We start from the raw sequence: 23,882 nt of genomic DNA, 5'->3' as shown, positions 1-23,882 counted from the left end.
GTTTCAACTCCGCGTGTGCCTACACCCTGGAGGCCTTGGCATCTTGTCCGATGTTGGTGTCTGGCTGCTTCAGAACTGGCAGAGACATGTTGTGTGCACCACGTGCCACTGTGTTCGCCGGACCGCCACTCTTCCCCTCTGGTCAGGTGGACACCCTTTCTTCGGGTAGGACGGCCCTCGGGAAAGGCATCTTTGCTCCAGTAAGGCTACTGCCCCCAGGTAACGCTGCCTACTGCCGCCCTCAGGACCCCATCCAGGATCCCAAATGACATTCAGTTCCTGTCCCTATAGACTTCTCTTTGTGGGTGAACAGTTTCTCAGACCTTCCTTGTTCCAATGACCTTAACAATGTTGAGGAGGGCCTTTCAGATACTTTCAGTTGTCCAAATTTGTTATCTGAAGTGACTGAAAAATAATACGATTCTACGCTGGAGTTGTGGCTCAGTGGTAGAACACTCGCATAGCACATGTGCAGCCCTGGGTTCAGTCTTCAGCAACTCATGAAGAGAAAGTGAAGATATTGTGTCCATCTATAACTAAAAATATGCATATAAAATATCATTGAGTTACATCATCATCATTATTAGTATGTCTTTAAGAGAAAACTGGTCAGATGAATATTATTTATTTCCATTTTCAAAAACTACATAGTTGACATTGATAAGCAGCCAAGAGTGTTCAGAATGCCCAAGACATGTTATATAACACAACATGCCTGTTCACAGAGGAAAAAAATTCCAGAAAATAACTTATGTGAACTTCTTTATTTCATCATAGGAGACAAGTACAAAAGCAACACTGTGCCTTTGAGAATATTTGACTATGTGCCCTTGAAGAACCTTTGCCTCCTTCATCACAAACAATCTTCCTCCAGCAGTGAAGCTTGTCTTTGGACATGATGTCAGTTCCTTTGCACTCCAACTGCATGATCATGCAGTGGCGAACAGTATCAAATGGATAGGGAGTCATACAGCAATGGCAGTGACAGACTATGGTCATCCAACTGATAAAGATGTGAGTATTCTTGGGATCTGGAAGCATTTCCCTTGAAGGATCACAGATACCAAAGTAGACATCTCAGTTAATGATAGTGCTCTGCACAGACACATCAAAGCCTTGGTACAGACCCTCAATCCTATTAGATTTGTAGATGTTAACCAGTCAGTCATGCAGGCCTTTGAATTCTCTTTCAGCTCCAACTTTCTCTACATCAGCTGCTAGAGAGGTTTGGGCAAAATCAACAGGATGCACACAACACAAGGATGTGGATTCTGCAGCACCACCTGATGCCAGGTTCCCTGCAAAGTATTACAATACTGGGTCCTCTTTTCCACACCACCCAGGAAGACCTGCTTGTGTTTTTCTTTGAAGGAAATTTGACAGCCTGGGTGGGGAAGTATATGATGACATTGGCCAGGCAACATGCCAGAAGTACAGGACTCCCAGCTCCCTGAGGATATGATCCACAGGGTCCATAATGCCCTTGTGCTGCTTAGCTGCAGTGATTTGCTTGCTTGATGATTTGCTTGGGCACTGTCATGTTCTTGTACATGGCTGTGTCCACTCCACTAGCAGGAAGTCCTTGATGAAAGACACAGTGGATCTGTCATGTTGGAAGAAGCGGAGGTGGGTGACTCCAACTTGGTCTTTCATATTAACATAAGATCCATACTGTGGCCTATAACTATTAATATAACTTTCCTGTGGCCTACAAAGTTAGTGTGATTTCCATGTCATAGCATCTAAAAGTAATATACTATATCCACTATGCATTTAATATTAATGTTTTATCCATACTATAACATCTTAAAGTAATATTACCTGCCCTTAAAAACCAGTATAAATGCATATTCTAGCATCTTAAACTAATAAAATATGTTCTTTGTACCCTTTACTACTAATGTAATGTCTGTATTATATTAGTTTTAGATACTATACTAGTTTAGTTTTAGGTACTATATTATTATTATAATAATATTATTACATTAGTTATAGGTACTGTACTATGGATAGTTACTGTGTGGACTTTAATATTAATATATTAATATGATAACCATAATACAGATGAAAAACTAATGAAAAAAAAAAAAAGAAATTAAGTTTCCACGAGGGAGAACAGTAAACTCTGGTAATAGACATGTTTACAGGGCCCAAATTTCTCAATATAAGATAACCATGGTTAATTATAAATAACTTACTTGGTAAAATATCTGCATAGCTGACTTAGTTTCATTTCCTCTCCTCTATCTTTTCAAAGATATTTCTTTTTCTGGTCTATTTGGAAATAACCTTCTTATTTTTTCCCTCTGCATATTCCTTGCCTCATTTCATGTCCAGGGAAGAAGACAAAGATGAGGCTACCATCATTTACTCTTCCTTTCTTAATCCATAGAGAACACTGAGCTATTTTGCCATGTCCTCCTGGAACACTGACAGATAAAAGGAACCTCTTACATTATACATTCATTTATTTCTATACTGAGACTGGCTACAACAGTGGCAAGCCCTGTGGACTGTCAAAGAAATGGTAGTGGGGAGAATGTGAAAAAACTCACAGCAGAAACCAATATTTCCTGCCTGGAGGGAGAATGGAAGATCAATGGGTAATTCAACAATGACTTCAACTATTAAAAATGTACATTTCAGCCCAGCGCAGTGGCGCCCACCTGTAGTCCCAGTAGCTCAGGAGTCTGAGACAGGAGAACCTCAAGTTGAAAGTCAGCTTCAGCAAAAGCAAGGCACTAAGCAAGTCAGTGAGACCCTGACTCTAAGTAAAATACAAAATAGGGCTGGGTATATGGCTTAGTGATTGAGTGCCCCTGAGTTCAATCCCTAGTACCCCACCACCACCAAAAAAAGGTGCATTTCATCCATTGTTGTCTATCAATATTAAAGTTAGACCAGAAAGAAATAAGCCAAACCAGTGGAATAAGAAATAAAATGTAGATATGGAAATACTGCTTATAATTGAAATGGAAACAAATTTCCAAGAAGCTAGAACATTCTCCTTGGTTGATATTCAACAGGGTGAGTTTTCATCTCTTGAAAATGTTTAAATGGAGAACAGTAAAGAGCATGACAAATGTTTAAGATTAAAACTAAGATACTCTGATCACAATAATCAAAACTTTAATATCTAGTTTAACACACATAATCACAATACTTGAAAGCTAAGATTAGGAATAAATGGGTTCTCTGAACATAATTATTCCCTTCCAAATGAAGTTAGCCTGTATATCAAGGATATGACATTGATTTAACTAGGGGTGTCAACTGATTTTATCTTTACAAAGTTGAATGAAAATACCTTTTATTATCTGTTACCTTGTACCTCCATTTTAAATATTCTTTACATAGGCAGTAAAAGAGAATGCTTTTGAGTAATATATTGATACAAATTCTTTTAGGGCACCAATCAATATCCATTTTAATATAGTAGCGAAGTGTATTGTAGCATGGTACTAGTAAGCACATCATGTGAAATACAATGAATAAATCAGTAGAGAAAGTAAAGTTGGTTGCTATAAGACTCGTATACAGAAAGTTCCAATTTAATGGCTTTTGAATAAGCTTACCCAACAATTGGATTCAACATTTAAAAAATACATAACGTTATGAACTAACCAATGTTTTCTCTAAAAAAATCCCTGGCATTTATTATTTTTATTTCCTGTTGTTCCATAAGTAATGAAGTTTGTTATAAAACTTTGGACAAAAAAGGAAAGTATAACAAATACATAATCATTCAAATTACCATTATCTAGAGGTAACTACTACCAACATTTGAGAAGCCATTTCCTCTGGACTTTGAGGTCATGTTTTATCAGCAGATTTTTAAAGTCTTTTTCTTCTCTTTTCAGTGAGATAAGTATCCATGTCATTACATTTCCTTCCAAAATGTTATTTTTAGTACCACAAGATGTTCCATCAAAGTGATGCAAAGATGTTTCATCGGAGGGATGTACTACAGGATATTTAACCTTTCATTATTGCTTGAGATTTAAGTCTTCTTCATCAAGAGTCACGGGATAGAATTCTCTCTATCCATATCTGGCAGAAAGACATTTAATACATGGAATAAAAACTTCCAAAATTGAGAAGGTTTGAAAGAGTAGACTCTAGGCTGGGCCCAGGAATGATCTGCAGAACATCACCACAGAACTGATGCATGTGAAATATCAGGAGACCCGTGCACCCTGCCGTAGCTGTAATCCAATAAACAGGACCATTGCCACCACTGCCACAATCTCCTTGATACCCCCAAATGAGTGATAGACACTGAAATGCTTCTTCCAGAAAACCCAGCATCTCTGCCATCATGTTTGTCAACATAAAACAATAACAACAACAACAACAAAAGGCTAGGTCAATAGAAGGTGTCTTCTGTTTCACCTTTCCCCCTCTAACTATTTGAGTGCATCTTAATATTCAAGAAGTGGTAACATCAGTTCCAAGAGTGACAACTATAGGATTTACAAAGAGGAAGGGCCTAGGAGCTAAAGTCTGAATAAATCTGAGGTGAACATTTGCCCAGTAAGAGACTATTTTATTTAGAATGTATATCTAGTAAGTGTGGCTTAGAGATGCTGATGGAAATTGTAGATGGATAAAGAAGCTCCAGTTCACACCTTCACAGTGCCTTTAGTTTCTAGTAAGGAAATCAGTTTCAAATATCTATATCCAATGCCTTGCCTTTGCCTCACCAATTACTGTAATTGAGAACAAGAAGTTTAAAAATATTTCCTACAGAACCTCAACTCCATCCCTGGGTAGATTCTAATAGTTCCAACTATACGCAGTTCATAGAGCTCACCCTGTCATCCTGAAAAATGACCATAATTATTATTCCTATGTAGGGCAGGTCCATTTTGTTCCAAAAAGACCCTGAGACTATCTGCAAAGATGTTCATAAAAATAATCACTGGAGGCCACCCTAGAGAGCACTGCATTGTTGTTATAACCTGTGAACTTGAGAGCTCATGTTCTCCTCTCCTTGCCCCTGCCCCACTCCCCTCCCCACAATTTCTCTTGACTTCTGTTTCCTCTTGTTGCTTATTATCTACTTCCTCTATCAGATGTTTACCTCTGGACAAATCAGTGGCTACTCCTTCCCAAAGAAGGATCTAGTATTGTTTTTGAGCTGAGGACTTGCAGGTAGGTTGTTTAGGTAGAACAGTAGATCTCAAAGAGTGATCTTGGACCAGTAGCAGCATTAGCATCTGAGAACTTTCTAGGAAAACAGATTCTTAGGCTCCATAACAGATCAATTAAATAAAAACCTTGGGTTGGGGCCTAGTTACCCAAGTTTTAATAAGCCTCCAAAGTCAAAGATCACCACTTGCTGCATGTTCTATTGGTTGTCAAAATTCCAGTTGAAGGAGAAATGTCATAAAATCCATCTATCCATGGCAGGTGTGTCAAAGAATTTGCAACCACCTATTTAAAATCTCCACATTTGCTACATTACAAAACCTTTGTATTCTTACACACACTAAATTTTGAGAACTCCTATTCTAGAAGACATGGGTTTGAGTGGCACTGTAACAGATTCGCATGGTATGGTATCCCAGGGGAAAATAATTTGGCTTAGATTCTATAAGCAGATGAGTGGGCTCAGGCAAAGTTCTTTTATAAGAAAAGAACAACATGTAGCAAATTATACCATTCCCTGTACTTCTCCCCCACACCAAAATTGACGTTCAGGGTTGATACCAGTAACAGTACAAAAGAGTTCAGGATAAAATGTTAATGTGAGTTCACTCTTAAAGATTCGCAAAAGTAGGTAACACCAAGTTTTTTCAGGGAAGTTCCTTTTGTATAAAGCCACGACTATCAGATTGGTTCCTAAAATTAATCAGGACGAGGAAGTATCAGAAGAGGAAAATCTGGGAGTAGTCTAAGTTTTAGGAACAACCAGGGCAAGGGCTAGAGAAGACATTAGGAATCCTAGTCTAGGTTTTACAGCTAGAACTTTAACTGACCACTGAATAAGTCTGGCTAGAGATTCCCTTAGTCAAAGCCTGGAGGCCCTGACAGAAGATGGAGAGAGCAAGCAGGAGAGGAGCAAAAAATTAAGTGGAGGAAAAAAAAGAACCTGATGAAAAGTCAAAGTCTGCTTATTTTAGCCCTAGCAAAGCAAAGGGTTTTCTGCTAAGGAATTCTGAAAAATTTGTAAGTTCTTTGAGATTGTGTCTCTTCCTTTTTTATTATTATTATTATTTGATTCTTTGTACACAAATGGGGTACAACTTTCATTTCTCTGGTTGCTCACGAAGTAGAGTCAGTCACACTGTTGTGTAATCATACATGTTTGTAGGGTAATGATGTTTGTCCCATTCTATTATCTACCTTCCCCCCACCCACTCCCCATACATTTCCCTCTACATAATCCATCCTTCCTCCATTTTTTCCTTAACCCCTCCCCCCTGCCCCATCATGTATCATCATCCACTTATCGGAAAAATCATTCCACCTTGGAGTTTTTTGTCTCTTCCTTTGAAACAAACAAAATAAAAGGAAGTCAAGGTTGGTATGAGATAAGGCAAGTAAAGCTTCCAGTATTATTCCTGACACAAAGTATCCCCTTCCTCTCCATTCTTCTCTATCCCATCCAAGGCCACAAGGCAGAGGCAGGATTCAATGCAACTTTAGGACTCACTGAACTTCTTTTCAACAGCCCTATCCTGTGCACATTTTGCTTCCCATCCTATTAAGGATGAAAGACATCAACCTGATTTGATCCCTGTTTTGGTTTGAAGCACACATGAATTCAACCTTTATTTGGTACCATATAAAAGCAGTAATACATACTGGCTTCTCCCAGCACCAACCTGGCTTCCTAAGTGTGAAAAATTCATACTCTTATCTCATTTTCATCATTGTCCATTGCAGGAAGAAATAAATTTTATTAGTGTTTATTGTTTATGTCAAGATTTGACATGACTTTTTCAAAGGCTGAATTTTCTCAGAGAGGTTTACTTGGATTAGCAATTCTAAAAAGTTGTTATGCATTTATTTTAATCTCTTTCCTGAGTGAATAATTTCTGAACAGATAAAAGCATAATTGAAAAGCAGCTATTGTGTATGCACAGTAGCATATTTTTAAACCCTGTCCTATTAAGAAGGAGAGGATAACAACAAAATGTACCCTAAGAATCAAGGTCCATACTTTACATTACTGGATGTTATGCCATTAAATCAATGCATGCTGGGTGGAAACTTTTCTCCTAATGTGTGCACAATTTTATAGGTTCCTCGACTACAGAGCAAAATGCGCAGGTACTGTGTGACTCCTTAAGTCTATAATTCTTTAATAGCTTTTGATTTTAGTGTTTCCCTCCCCATTTGTTCAGTAAATGGCTCATTTTAGGTTGAAAATCAAAGATAATTGAGCATGAAAGCTCTGACTCAGTGTTCCTTCTGAAGGGTTAATGACCAGTAGGCAGTGAGTTGAAATTAAAGTGAGATGAAGTAGAAGGTGCAAAGCTGTATATTAAGCAAACATTTTCCTTTTTTTTTTTTAGGTTAATTGACTGTACATATGGTGATCTCTGATCCAAAATCAATGCTAATTATAAGGTTGAAAACCAGACCATGACAAGAGAGGCACAATCTCTGTCTGGTCTCTTTATCCTAAGGGGTCAGGAGAAACTGGAAGAGTTTCAATACTGAGCAACAAAGATGATTAAAGAATGAGAAAAAACAAAGGGACTGAAAGACTTTATAATGAAGATGGAGAGCCAATGTTTCTATTCCTATTTGGGAAGGGAAATAAGATGGTCTAGAGCTAAAGTGATATCTCCAAAACTTGGTTGAAAAAGTGGCTTAATCAAAAGAATAAATAGAATTACTTTAATACAAGAAAAGGTAAGAATAGTCAAGGTGACAAAAATTATAGAAGTGAAGTAAGAAAAAAGAACTAAAGATTCCTACTAGAAGAAGAACTGTAAAGATTTTCAAATGGGAGAGAACACATTCATCTTTAAACGACCCAATTTCCCCATGTGTTAAATGGGGTTTGAAGAATTGGCAAATATATCCTTAGTTGCCTATAATATAGTAGATCTGAAACCAAATAACTGAAGGGGTTTCTCTTTTCAGAGACCAGGAGACAACTCTCAGTGTAATGTCTAGCTCTAATCAGTCTAGAATTGCAATGTGCAGGAGTGGATGAGTTTCCAAGAAGCAAATTAAGAGCTATAGCAAAGGCAGCTTGTGATGACATTCTGCCTTCAGGGGATCAGTTTACCAGCCAGGACAGACACATCCTTAATGAGACACCCACATGTTCAGGGCAGATGGAAGAAAAAAAATCACTCAAGGTAGAAATAGTGAGTTTGAGTTTTGTGTTTAATTAAGATACTTATCTGTAAAGCCTTGAGAATTGAAATGAGATTGCTTCTGCTTTGCTCTCCCTAAGTAGTACTCTTTCCTCTTTATCAGAGCTTGTTTAAAGAAAAAAGAAATATGAACTATATAATTCAATAGAAGAACTCTGTCTGTCAACATTCTTCAGTGATAGACCAGTGCTATTGTTCACCTGTGCTCAGCTGAATCTAAGAACCCCATCTCTGTGTTCAATATGATCCATAATTTGCAACCCAAGATGTGCCCTAGGACTGATGGAATTTACAAAGCAGGATGTGGTAACTGGAACACAGAAGTGGAGTTGTGAACTCTGGGGCCATCTTTGTATTCTTATCTTTGGTTCTATCCCTCATACCTATCCTTGAATTAAAGGTTACATCCTTTAATTTTCCACTGGAAAAAATGTGGTATCATTCCCTCTGCAACCTAACTTAGAGATGCTGCAAGATTTAATGAGCCATCACTTATAAATGTCTTTGAGTTCTTGAAAAAAGAAACTGAATAAATTCAATATTACCATTTTTATTATTTTCATTGTTCATGTATTTCCTTTGGCCCTGGCCTCTGTATAACATGGTATTATTGTCACTTTAGGTTACTAGCAACTTTGTCCTTTTTTCCTTCACTCTTAGCACCCAATGCAGCAATAATAAAAATGCTCATGCATTTCCAATATTTTCCCTACCAATATTTTCCAATAGTTATCAAGCTGTTTCAGGTTATATTTCATTCACCGGAGCACATACAAACAATATTGATGTAACATAGAACTAGCAAATACATGAGTGCACTAGTGAAAATAAAATAAGATTAATTCTTTTCTCCGTCTCTGACCCATAACGTAATTTTGGAGAATAACGTACTATCATAGATTCCTGAAAATAAGATCTTTTAGCATTGTTTCTCAAACCATATTTCTTTTGGGCTCTGGTTTAGAAACCCTAGATTCTCTTGCTGTATACTAGACAAAAGTATTCACAATTGAACTACTAAAGTTTTTAAAAAAATTAGAACATTCACAACCAAATAAATGTTTTATTAAGCGAGAAAAATGTCCAACTACTTAAACCAGAAGAAATTAAACCAATTCTAGTTACCAGGAGGGAATATTAGATACCAAATACTTTACAACTACCAGAGGGCCTATTGCTCAGATGGAGTCTATGACCCACACTTGCCAGAATCTCTAGGGAAGCATGTTAATAGACAGATATCTACACTCTCCACACCACCAGGTCTACTAAAGTCAAACTGTGTTAGATTTTGGGTTGCCAAAGTCAATAAATAAAAATTAAAATGTCAGTAAGTAAATAAATAAATAAGTCCTAGTTGGGCCCAGAAGTCCATATTCTAACAAGATTATCACCTGTATAGTAAGTATACTAAAGTTTGAAAACCATCAGCCTAGGAAATACAGATTCAAATAAATGAAATATAGTATATATCTTTCTTTTTTTTTTTTTTTGATGTTTTAACAATTTATTGTCCACAGCAATTAAAAATCGTCAAGCATGTATTTTTCCACATAATTATTGTTTATCAATATCAAATAAAATTTTCAGTTTGCTATTCCTTTTCTTGAAAAACTCTTCATTTTTTCCTTCCACAATGTTGTATGCCACACCTTTGAGGAAAAGATGTATTTCTGAATACCAGAGCAAAAGGACCGGAGCATTCACCGACAGGTACCGTGTTACATGTCAAATGTGATCCTAGTTTTCTGCAGTCATCTTCTATGACAAGGTTTTGGAAAACTTTTGTTCCAATGACCTCCATACATCTTCAAAACCCACTGGATGTTGCACCTCGAAGAACCCGGCAACGGGCCCGCGAGCTCTTCTGCCACCCGATCGCCATTGCGAAACACCTTCCACTCTCGGCGTTTGCGCGGAAAAGCTAGTATATATCTTTCAAAATAACTAAAATTAAAGAGGACCAATAACACTAAATATCATATTAGTATAACTGCAATTTTCATACACTGATTATGAAGAATATAAAATAGCACAAGCATTTTATAAAAACATTTCTTATAAAGTTCAACACATACCTACCCTATTACTCAGCAATTCCATTCTTAAATACTCAAGAAAAAAATGAAAACATGTTCACACAAAGACTTATGCAAGAAAACTTATAGCAGCTTTATTCATGACAGTCCACAACTAAAATAGCCCAAGTATTTTCCAATAGCAGAATGGACCAATAAATTGTCATGTATTTTTACCCAATGGAAATACTACTTGGCAATAAGGCAACAAATTATTGATATACTCAACAACAGGGATTAATCTCCAAAGCATACAGAGAAAAAGCCTTCTGCCTTATATAAGAATATTCATTGTATGAGTCCATTGATTTAAGTTCTAAAATAAGCATACCTATTCTTTTTTGTTGGTTCTTTTTAATTATACATAATATTAGTATCCATTTTGACACAATTATAAAAGCATGGAATACAATTTTCTCTAATTCATTGCCTAGTAATTTCTCTTTCCTTCCTCTCCTTCCTCCCCTGTTTCATTCCCTCTACTCTTAAATGTTCTACAGTGAAAATAATTGAGCTCCCTTGCATTTACTGGGGGTTCTCAAGTAGAATCATAGTCATGTATATGGCTTCATGTTTTCACAGAAAACTGTTTTAACTAACTACTCATTTTACCATTCACACTGATGAACCCAGGAGATGACAGTTTGCTTTTTAGGTTCTGTCTATGAAATGTCTATTTGCTTTATTTTTCAGATTAGGCACAATAAACTAGCAACTCTCAACAGAGTACAATAACTATAATAGTCTTCTGTCTTCTCACTCTTGGTAAAAGCCACATCATGGTGATGCATTAAGCAAAGAGGGTTCCTAGATTCTTAAAAGAATCACTTCTTCCAGAATCAGATTTGGCTAGGTTTATTTGTTTATCTGGGAGTCTAATCTATCATTTTGGTTTAAAGATTATTTTAGCAGGCAGGAGTTGGAATAAATATAACCATACAAGGGCTCCTGAAGGTTAAGTTAATGTTTATATTTTTGAAGGATGCAACCTTGGTTTAAGAGAGGTTAGCACTGAGAGGAGGGTAGTCTTATTTGAAAGTTTTCTCATTTTCTGCTTACATTTGCAACATTTACACCATAGCTTTCAGCCTAATTACAAAAGTATTACATGCTTCATACAGAACATTTGAAGACAGAAAAGCACAAAGCAAAAATAATAAAATTCATCTATCATTCCACCACTCAAGATAAGCACTATTATCCTTCTGATAAGATAAGCACATAGTCATGCACCATATAACAATGCTTTGGTCAGTGATGAATTGCATATACAACAATGGTCCCATAAGATTATAATGGAGCTGACAAATTCCTAATGATATCAAAACCACCATCACATCATAGCACAATGCAGAGTCATATGTTTATGGTGATGCTGGTGTAAACAAACCTACCACCAGTCATATTGAAGTATAGCACACACAGTTAAGAAACATGCATAATACTCAGTCATGACAGTAAACAACTATGTTACTGGTTTATGTGCTTACTATATTTTTAATCATGATTTTAGAGTGCATATCTTTTACCTATGAAAACAAAAAGTTTACACTGGCAGCAGTCTCATACATGTTGTATTTACTGCATCTTTTGATTACACGATTTTCTCTTGTGCTCGATTTAATCTAGTGTTGTTTTATTCATTTTGCCCTAAAAGAAATAGGTTTTTAGTGTGTGTGTGTGTGTGTGTGTGTGTGTGTGTGTGTGTGTAACACCATATAGCAGCTTAGGTGTATAGTAGGTGTATAGTAGGCTATATTATGTAGGCTTATGTAGGTATATTCTACAATGTTCACATAATGAAAATGCCTAATGATGCATTTCTCAGAACATATCCCCATTATGAAGTGAGAGCTGACTGCAAACTGTCTGGCCTTTTTTGTTGTTTTGGTGCACTATTCACTTCTATACAAAACAATTATTAACTATATGTTTTGTTAATTCCTATTCCAGAAAATATTCAAGGAAACAAGTCACCAAATTGAATACATGTGTCATTTTTAATTAACTGTTATTTTTAGTGATTACAAAATAATAAAGACTCAAATAATTGGCAGAAAATGCATATTTCCAACAGTCTTACTCTACAGTGATAATACTACTAACATTCTTTGTTATCTTCTTTGCTATTTCTGCCTACCTATAAAACTACATACATAATTTTCTAAAATTAGACTTGCTACTGTTCTATGTATTAACCCATTAGTGGACATTTAGTTATTTTAAATTCCTTACTGTAATGACTGTTTTTCAACAGAAGTGTATCAGTATACACATACAATGAGGGGTCTCCAGAAGGGTAGAACCAATAAGATAGATATATGAGAGGAGAATTATTAGGGTAATTGACTCTTGTTGTTATGAAGACTGAGAAGTCTGACAATGGGTCACCTGCAAGCTGGAGAACCATGGGGGCTGGTAGCATGGCTCAGTTCAAGTCCGAAGGTCTCAGAACCAGGGAAGTTGATGGTATAACTCTCAGTGTTAAGCTAAAGGCTTAAGAACCAGAGGGTCACTGGTGCAAGTCTTGGAGGTGAAAGCCTCAAAACCTGGAGTTCTGAAGTCAAAGTGCAGGAGAAAAATGTCTCAGCTCCAGGAAAGAAAGAGAGAAAAAAATGCCTGTTTGCCTTTCCTCTGCCTCTATCTGGTTCCTCAGGCTGGTGCCTGCCCACCTTGATGAGAGAGGATCTTCCTTAGTCCACTGATTCCAGTGCTCATCTATTCCAGAAATATCCTCATAGACATACCCAGAAATAATGCTTTGCTAACTTATCCAGTCAAGTTAACACCTAAAGTTAACCATTACAACCAATATGAGTATACATATATATATATATATATATATATATATATATTTGTATATATATCAGATTTGCTATGACAACCAATCTTAACATCTCAGTTTTCTAAGATGAAACAGCTTATTGCTTGATCAAACCACTGTCCAATACAGGTTATCAAGCTATAGTGGTGGTAGGTTCTGCCCCACTTAGTCAAGGACTCAGGCTCCTTCATCTTGTGATTCCACTTTTATTTTGGTTCTTGCCTTGTTCTCTGCATTCTGTCCATGGTTGGGAAAAATCAAGAAGGCATAGAGAAGGTCTACCCCTCCACCATTCACAGTCACCTCAGACTGGAGGTGACCCATATCACTCCCATCCATATTCTATTGGGAAAAACTAGTTACATGGCTCTATTGTATATGCAAGTCCAGGCACATACAAGGGAGAAAAGAACAGCATAGGTTGGACAGCATTAGCAGCATTCATGGCAAATTTAGTAAAATTTCCTCCACAGGATCAATTCATAAACAGAGTTACTGAGTCAAAGGTTATGAACATTTTAATTTAGATATATGATGTCATATTATTCTCTATGAAAAACAACTTATACTCCAACAACAGTATATTAAGAGTGTGTTTTATTCCATATTTTGTCAACACAAGATATTTTCACTGATTTACATGTTTGTCAATTTAGAGGATAAAAGTACTATCTTGGAATGTTATTCTACATTCATTGATTTGTCAGTGTGAATATATATATACATATCTACATGAGAGCATTTGCATTTCTTTTGGTAAATGTCTACCCCTGTTTTTTAGCATTTTTCTTTTGGGTTGTTCATCTTATTTCTTGATTTATAGTAGCTATTTGTTAATTAACTTTTGTCATATGTTATAAATATTACCATAAAATTTGTTGTTATAAGCTAACTTTATGGATCATTTACCATTCTGAATTTTAATACTGTAGATATAGTCTAATATGGTTTCTGATTTTACTGTTATGTTTACAGAAACCTTCCCAAACAAAGGATTACAAAAATACTAACATTTTCTTATAGTACTTTTATGGTTTTATTGTCTAACTAATCAATGGTCAATGTGGAAAATTTTAAAAACAATAGAAAAAAAGAAAAAGAAAAATCACTGGCAATCCTACCACCCAAAGACAATCACAACATTGGTATCTCTTTGCCTACTTTTTACCAATATGAAAAGACCTGAGCTGAAAAGATAATAGTCATACTTCATTTTATCTTGTGATATGTTCCAGAAAAGTCTCAAGGCAATCAGACTACACATATGCTAAGAACAAAGGTTTTTTCTTATATATTTTAAGAGCTTTGATTGACTTTTTAATTTATCACACTGTAGAAATATGCAGGAAAATTATTCAGCTAACAATGCAAGACAGTGAAGATGTAAGTGGAAAATTTCATTAATGTTGTAAGAAATGAGAGCAAATCAGGAACTATCAGAAGACTTATTGAAGCTATTGAAGCTTATCCTCACTAGAACAAAAGTTTTTTATTTTTATTTTTATTCCAAAACCATTATTACAAACCTTTTATTGTCAGGTGCTGTTTCTTATCTATTTTTAAATGAAGTGGTGCATACAAAATATAAAAATAGGCAATGTTAGGATTTGTTAGGAGATTGTCTCTAAAAGTAGTTACATTTTCTTTACATATTTGTAATAATTACAATCCCTAAGACTTCTTAACATAAAGTTTTAAAAATCAATGTAATACACAGAATTTAGAATGTAATATAATAATGGAAGTTATAGATGACATGCAGTATAAACCTTAGTCTTCAAAACATCCTCTGCCTTCCCAGGGCTATCATTGTCCTGAGTTAAGATATCACTGGTAATGGGACCGTCTCTGAGAGTAGCCTCTCTTTTCTCTGGGCCTCAGCTACATTACTAGAATATGAGAAATTGCCACCAATTCCTTCTCAGCCTGCATACTCTCAGTTGAAACCTCATCCCTTCTTTCTGAACTCTGGTTCTTCCCACAGTTTCAAAAAACTTTGGGATAGCTTTATTTCCCAGGTTTTGAGAAGTCATAGGTTAAACGATTCCAGCTGCCTATCTAACCAACCTCTTTCACACATTGCTGAGGTCACTCAAAGGAAAAGCAATCACAAACTCCTTTTCTTCTAAATTTTTTCTGCCTCAGCTAGAATCATCTCTTTTAAAAACTGGGCCCTCTATCCTTGTCTATAACATTATTAAATCTTCTGTCAAATCAATTTATTTAAAACATTATATAAACTTATTTCTCAAGAAATTATGGCCACAACTGAAAACAAAATTAGGCTGATAGTCATTTTAGTTCATTGCTCTAGAAGAGCGACAGAATTTCTCTTGAAGAGAAAATCACCCTTTTGTTTGGGAAAGAAGCCAATGAGTTTTGTTTTGTTTTTAATTGAGCGATGTTAGACCTCAGGAGAGTCTGGATGAGAGAAGGCAAGCTTAAGAGAGAGCCAAAATTCTCTGCATCAGAAAGTTACAGAAATTTTGGAGTGGGTTCACCTCACCCCTGCAGGGCTAAGGAGGGTCAGATCATGAGAGAGGGGAACTGAAAATAAAAAGCTTTCCTAGAATCTAGAGACCAAAGAGCAGGCCCAAGAAATACATTGTGAGTGCTGCCAATAAGGAATCTTTGAGGTAGAGATTTCATATAACTCAGAAATAATGTGACTAGTGCTGCAATTCCTCTATATTTTGCATTTAAAACAATAACATGCCACTAATTACAAGAGCATTGTCCTGAAGGACAGTATGTCAGTCCATTTAAACAGGCCAAGGCAGCCTGTAGAAGTAGTGGGCAGAGGGAAAGAAGAAACTAAGAAAAGTCAGGAAACAAGCATATGGAGTAGGGAAAATTAGGAAGAAAAATGACTTATCTAGCAGAAACAATAGAAGATGGGGTTCCAATACAAACTTCCTCTTCAGACTTCTCAGTACCCAAGATATCATAAATTTTTGAGCATCAATATATAAAATAGTGAGAAGTGAGATGTATTGGTGTTGGCCCAGAGGGGGAAAACAACCCTAAAGGGATTATTCTTTTTTCTCTAGAGCAAAACAGGGTTCCTAACTGAAAGAAGAATGAATAAAAAAGAAGGATCTGGGCTCTGGTATATTTCATTTCATTCCACTTCTCTGCCTGTGAGAGAAGATTGTTCTGGAAAACTCAACTGGAGGCACCAGGTCAAAGGTTAAGTAGAATATCAGACAAAGACTTTATATTGAAAGGTAATACTGAACCACATTTGTTAAGTGCTCTTCTTGAATCTTTCGATCTTTCCTAAAAAAGTAGCATTTTTCTTTTTTTTTCTAATTTATTTTTATTGTAAACAAATGGGATACATGTTGTTTCTCTGTTTGTACATGGCGTAAAGGCATACCATTTGTGTAATCATAAATTTACATAGGGTAATGTTGTTTGATTCATTCTGTTATTTTTTCCTCCCTCCCACCCCTCCCACCCCTCTTTTCCCTCTATACAGTCCTTCCTTCCTCCATTCTTGCCCCCCAGCATTTTTCATTGTGGCCTCCTCAGCTCACAATCATTACATCCTTGATGTCTCACCCACAGGTATAATTATATTGCATCACTGAGATCTTAATATTGCTCTACAGAGAAAGAAAACCAATTATTCACATGACATTATATATAACACACACACATATATATATATATATATGTACATACATATAAAGGTTAAACAATTCTAACTGCCTATCTAACGAACCTCTTTCACATATTGTTGAGGTCACTCAAAGAAAGAGCAATCACAAACTCCTTTCCTTCTAAGATTTTCTGCCTCAGCTAGAATCATCTCTCTTAAAAACTGGGCCCTTTATCCTTGTCTATAACATTATTAAATCTTCTGTCAAATCACTTTATTTAAAACATTATATAAACTTATTTATATGTATATATAATTTATTTTTATGTTTATATGTATATATAATTTATATGTATTTATATAATTTTTGATTGAAAGACCTCCTCTCCCTTCCTTAATACAATAAAACTGCTATTTACTACCCATATATTTCTTCTGTCACTGCTTTTTTTCTTTCTAGATGAATTCAATAAAATTATGGGAGTAAAACTCCTTCTGAAATCAGAAGTCCTCCAAAGTCTTCCCAGTTGTCAAACTTGAAAATTGATTCTACAGGAATACTGGGACAATGATGTTTAATCTCAGAAAGTATCTTTCAAAGGATAAAATTCAGGCAAATACAAATATACACTCACTCCTAGGTTTCCTTATTTTTCAGTGAGGTTACTCTAGTTATCCCAGAGTTATAGCAAATATACATTAAGACTCAAAATCACAGTGTTAATGGGTAGTATACAAATTGTAATTCTATGGGTTGGCCTCTTCCTCCTACTTTCTTTCTATTCTGTCCAGCAAATAATGTAATAACTTGTGAAAGAATGTGTTTGCATGAGGTACTTCAATAAGTGTGCCTTATATGATTTTGAGCTACAAATGATTTAACATGAACTTTAATTTGAGTTTTTGCCACATGGGTGAAAATTATCTTATTACATTTCATAGAAAGTGCCATGGAGCCTATGCTTCTGCCTAATTTAAGAATGTGATTTTAGGTATTATTAAAGTAATGAGGTGGTTCTTGAACTTCTACTTCCAACCATGCTGGGTAACTAATACTGGACTTATGCCAAATAACTCTAAAACCAGACAAAAAAGTGAATCATCTGATTTCAGGCACTGGATAACAAGGAATATAAGATCCTTGAGAGAGGTGAGTTACATGAGCTACAAGATTGTACCACCTTTTTGCTTAGAGACAATTTCCTTACCATTGTACAGAAATCTGGAGTCTGAGCAGAGTCTTGTACTTCTATTTAGCTGCAAAAATCAGATATTAGAGTTCAGGTTAGCTGAATCAGATGTAACATGCAGAGCAAGGCACAGGAAGAAGAGAGCTATGTAGAAGGTGGACCATAGAACCCCATGTGGTGACATCCTGAAAATCCATTACTGAAAGCTTGGCTGTAGATGTGTAGGATTAGACAATCTAAACCTTCAAAGATAGTAGATACTATGCAGCCAAAAGTTGAACCAAGGCACTAGAGGATGAGCAGTGCTTAGGGGAAAGCAGTGACAAAAAATGTCAGAATTTTGGCCCTGTCATTGAGCAAAAATGTTTGACTTCTCATCAGGAACAGCAGAGTCCAGAAGATAATAAAACAACTTCTTTAAAGTACTGAAAGGAAGGAGAAAAAAAACCTTAACTCCAATTTTCATTAAAATGAGTACCTTAGCCAAGGAACTGGACAGACACTTTACAGAAGAAGACACACAGGCAATTAATAAATATATGACAAAGTATTCAACATCTCTAGTAATTAGAGAAATGCAAATTAAAACAACTTTAAGATTTCATCTTACCCCAATTAGAATGGCTATTATCAAGAACACAAACAATAATAGATGTTGGCGTGGATGTGGGGAAAAGGCACTCTTTTACAATGCTGGTGAAGTTGCAAATTGGTGCAGTCACTGTGGAAAGCAGTATGGAGAATCCTCAGAAAACTTGGAATGGACCCACATTTTGACCCAGTTATCCCACTCCTGGGTTTATACCCAAAGGACCTAAAATCAGCAAACTATAGTTAACACAGCCACATCAATGTTTGTAGCAGCTCAGTTCACAATAGCTAGATTGTGGAACCAACCTAGATGCCCTTCAACAGATGAATGGATAAAGAAACTGTGGTATATATACACAATGGAATATTATTCAGCCATAACAAAGAATAATATTATGGCATTTGCAAATAAATGGATGGAATTGGAGAATATCATGCTAAGTGAAATAAGCCAATCTCCAAAAATCAAAGGCCAAATGTTTTCCCTGATAAGTGGAGGATGATATATAATGGGGGAGGAGGATGGGGGGTGAGAGAAGAATGGAGGATCTTTAGATTATGTTAAGGGAAATGAGAGGGAGGGGGGAATGAAAATTGGTGGAATGAGCCAGACATCATTACCCTATGTTCATGTATGATTGCACAAATGGTATGAATCTACATCATGTACAACCACAGAAATGAAATGATGTACCCAAATTTGTTTACAATCAATCAAAATGCAGTCTGTAAAATTTTTTAAAAATAAATAATTAAAAAGTTAGTACCTTATTAGTATCTTATTAAAACTTCTGACATCCAGCTAAGAAACCACAAATTCCAAAATAGGAATAAGGAAAATGCCCCTAGAGAAAGACCTCCTCTAGACCCACCCTAACAAAATCTAAAGCCGAACCTTAACAAATTTTGTATAGAAAACAGTTTGGAGAGTGAGTGCTGCCAAGTTAGAAGATTGAGAAATGCCTTGGACTTTCCACAGATCTATGTTAACAATGTGAAACACCAAGTCTACACAAGTTAAATAATAAGCCAGTAAACAATTTAATAATTCATAAGAGAACAGGTGAACTGCCTCCTTAAAATAAAATCGACCCTTTTCAGAGAATCTAGAATCTAGAATCTCTACAATATGTTATCTACAAAGTCTAATATTTAATAAAAAACTGCAAGACATACAAATAATTAAAAGAAAATTGTGGTAAAGGACTCAAAAATATGATGTTAATAAGTGATAAAATCAGAAATAGCAGAGAAGTGGAAATAAGGCATTAAAAATGAAATGCTAGAAATGAGAAGTATATAGTAACTGAAATAAAGAATTAATGAGCTTGACATCATCAAAGTTAAAAGAGTTATTGAACTTACATACAAAACAATAAAAATGACCTGATTGAAGAACAGAGAGAAAAAATATTGAAGAAAAAAATAAAGAGAGACTCAGAGACCTATGCATCATTATCAAGCAGCCAAACATATGACTGATTCCCAGAAGAAGAGAATAATTTGGGGCAAAAAATAATTTGAAGAAATAATGAACTCTCCACATGTAAAGAAACACTGATTTAAACATATAAGAATTTTAATGAACCCATGTAGGACAAATATAAGGAAAACCACAGCAATTCACATTATAGCTAAATGCTGACAAACAAAGATAAAAATAAAATCTCTAAAGTAGTCAAAGAGAAAAAAGACACTTTATATACAGGAAGACAAGAACGAGAATTATCACTGATTTCTCATCAGAAACAATAGAGTCCAGAAGATAATAAAACAACTTATTTAAAGTATTGAAAGGAAAAAGAAAAACTCTCAACCCCAAATTTCATATTTATTTATTTATTTATTTATTTATTTTATTGTAAACAAATGGGATACATGTTGTTTCTCTGTTTGTACATGGAGTAAAGGCATACCATTTGTGTAATCATAAATTTACATAGGGTAATGTTGTTTGATTCATTCTGTAATTTTTTCCCTTCCCCCACCCCTCCCACCCCTCTTTTCCCTCTATACAGTCCTTCCTTCCTCCATTCTTGCCCCCCTCCCTAACCCTAACTCTAATCCTAACACTAACACCTCCCACCCCACATTATGTGTCATCATCCACTTATCAGTGAGATCATTCATCCTTTGGTTTTTTGAGATTGGCTTATCTCACTTAGCATGATATTCTCCAATTTCATCCATTTGCCTGCAAATGCCATAATTTTATCATTCTTTATGGCTGAGTAATATTTCATCGTATATATACCACAGTTTCTTTATCCATTCATCAATTGAAGGGCATCTAGGTTGGTTCCACAATCTGGCTATTGTGAATTGAGCAGTTATGAACACTGATGTGGCTGCATCACTGTAGTATGCTGATTTTAAGTCCTTTGGGTATAGGCCAAGGAGTGGGATAGCTGGGTCAAATGATGGTTCCATTTCAAGCTTTCTGAGGAATCTCCATACAGTTTTCCAGAGTGGCTGCACTAATTTGCAGCCCCACTAGCAATGTATGAGTGTACCTTTCATCCCATACCTCGCCAACACCTGCTGTTGCTTGTATTCCTGATAATCACCTTTCTAATTGGGGTGAGATGGAATCTTAGGGTGGTTTTGATTTGCATTTCTCTTATTACTAGAGATGTTGAACATTTTTCCATATGTTTGTTGATTGCTTGTAGATCTTCTTCTGTGTTAAGTGTCTGTTCATTTCCTTAGCCCATTTGTCAACTGGATTATTTGTATTCTTGGTGTAGAGTTTTTTGAGTTCTTTATATATTCTGGAAAATAGTCCTCTATCTGAAGTATGAGTGGCAAAGATATTCTCCCACTCTGTAGGCTCTCTGTTCACATTGCTGATAGTTTCCTTTGCTGAGAGAAAGCTTTTTAGTTTGAATCTAACCCAGTTATTGATTCTTGCTTTTATTTCTTGTACTATGGGAGTCCTGTTGAGGAAGTCTGGTCCTAAGCCAGCAAGGTGAAGATTTGGACCTACTTTTTCTTCTATAATCGGCAGGGTCTCTGGTCTTATTCCAATGTCCTTAATCCATTTTGAGTTTAGTTTTCGTGCATGGTGAGAGATATGGGTTTACTTTCATTTTGTTGCATATGGATTTCCAATTCTCCCAGCACCATTTGTTGAAGAGGCTATCTTTTCTCCATTGCATATTTTTGGCCCCTTTGTCTAGTATGAGAAAATTGTATTTATTTGGGTTTGTGTCCATGTCCTCTATTCTGCACCATTGACCTACCTTTCTATTTTGGTACCAATACCATGCCGTTTTTGTTACTATTGCTTTGTAGTAGAGTTGAAGATCTGGTATTGCAATACCCCTGCTTCACTCTTTCTGCTAAGGATTGCTTTAGCTATTCTGGGTTTTTTATTCTTCCAGATGAATTTCATAATTGCTTGCTCTATTTCTGCAAGGTACGTCATTGGGATTTTAATTGGAATTTCATTGAATCTGTATAGCACTTTTGGTAGTATGGCCATTTTGACAATATGAATTCTGCCTATCCAAGAACATGGGAGATCTTTCCATCTTCTAAGGTTTTCTTGAATTTCTTTCTTTAGTGTTCTGTAGTTCTCATTGTAGAGGTCTTTCACCTCTTTTGTGAGATTGATTCCCAAGTATTTTATTTTTTTCGATGCTATTGTGAATGGGGTAGTTTTCCTAATTATGCTTTTCAAAGATGCATCACTTATGTATAAAAATGCATTAGATTTATGTGCATTGATCTTATATCCCGCTATTTACTGAATTCACTTATGAGTTCTAAAAGTTTTCTGGTAGAATTTCCTGGTTCCTCTAAGTATATAATCATATCATCAGCAAATAGGGATAGTTTGAGTTCTTCTTTTCCTATTCATATCCCTTTAATTTCTTTGGTCTGTCTAATTGCTCTGGCTAGAGTTTCAAGGACGATATTGAATAGAAGTGGTGAAAGAGGGCATCCTTGCCTTGTTCCAGTTTTTAGGGAGAATGCTTTCAGTTTTTCACCATTTAGGATGATATTAGCCATGGGCTTAGCATAGATGGCCTTTACAATGTTAAGGAATGTTCCCACTACCCCTATTTTTTCTAGTGTTTTGAGCATGAAGGGGTGCTGTATTTTATCAAATGCTTTTTCTGCAACTATTGAAATAATCACGTGATTCTTAACTTTAAGTCTATTAATATGGTGAATTACATTTATTGATTTCCGGATGTTGAACCAACCTTGCATCCCTGGGATGAAACCCACTTGATTATGGTGCACTATCTTTTTAATATGTTTTTGTATGCGATTATGATCGCCCACCGCCCGTGGGGACAATCACAAAGTTTACGCTCCTCTTGATCACAGGAACCAAAAAGGAGGTTATTCCACAAGTCTCAGACTTATATTGAGAACATCAGCCTATCAGAGAGTAGACTACCAGGAAAGTCAGCCTATCAAGGAACAGTCTCCAGGCAGATACCAGGATCGCCTCATGTACAACAGCCAACCAGAGTTACTTCCTAAAACTTGTATATGAGTGCAGCTATGTCTGGCAAGCTGCCAGGCGCCATCTTAGAGATCAGGCCATGGTGCGGCTCTGGGGCCCTCAGAGCCCGCCCCTGACATCTCCCCCTTATTCTTTAAATAAAGAAAAGATGACTTGGGACCATGCCTGTCTTAAGTTGTCCATGGCAAATTACATCCTTACCCGTCATTGGAATTCTGACCTCCAGGCGTCAGAACCCTGTCTTAGGTTGGTGTGCATTTTCACGGATCTTACCCATCTTTGACTACTGGCCCAGCCTGTTTAGCCATACTTGGGGGGATGTGCCTATCTCAATGGCGTCAAAGTCTGTACTATAGCCCGTCGATGACATCAGGCATCTTGACGAGCTCTGATTTGGCTGCGTATAACATAGGCTATCCCTAAGCAGATAATAACCAGAACAGCTACTGTTCCAGCCCACTGTTTTGTCAATCCCAGGGCTTTAGATAACAAAGAGAACATCTCGGATACCGATGCAACTTGAACCCTGGTGACATTGACTGAGTATTTCAGTTCGTAGCTGACTGGTTAAATTATCAAACGTAGATGATCAATTGCCAGTAAGGTAGACAGAGAGATTTTTAGATAACATAGCTAAGAGCTAAGGTTATTATAAGAAATAGGGGTGACACACACTGCTCTTAAAGGATAAACACATCCCAGTCCCAAAAGTTCTTGCAAGATATCCACTTGTTCTTGTAGTAAGTCCACTCTTTGATTTACAAGGAGTATGCCTG

General features: G+C 36.2%; 1 pseudogene; it reads right to left on the bottom strand.

Moving 5' to 3' along the window:
- Positions 1–749: 749 nt before the first annotated feature.
- On the bottom strand, positions 750–23,483 carry LOC124976573 (ADP/ATP translocase 2-like; annotated as a pseudogene).
- Positions 23,484–23,882: the final 399 nt, after the last annotated feature.

The sequence above is a fragment of the Sciurus carolinensis genome, chromosome 2 (genome assembly GCF_902686445.1).
Source record: "Sciurus carolinensis chromosome 2, mSciCar1.2, whole genome shotgun sequence".
Lineage (NCBI taxonomy): Eukaryota > Metazoa > Chordata > Mammalia > Rodentia > Sciuridae > Sciurus > Sciurus carolinensis.
Note: the sequence above shows the minus strand (reverse complement) of the source record. Positions and strands in the feature narration are given on the sequence as shown.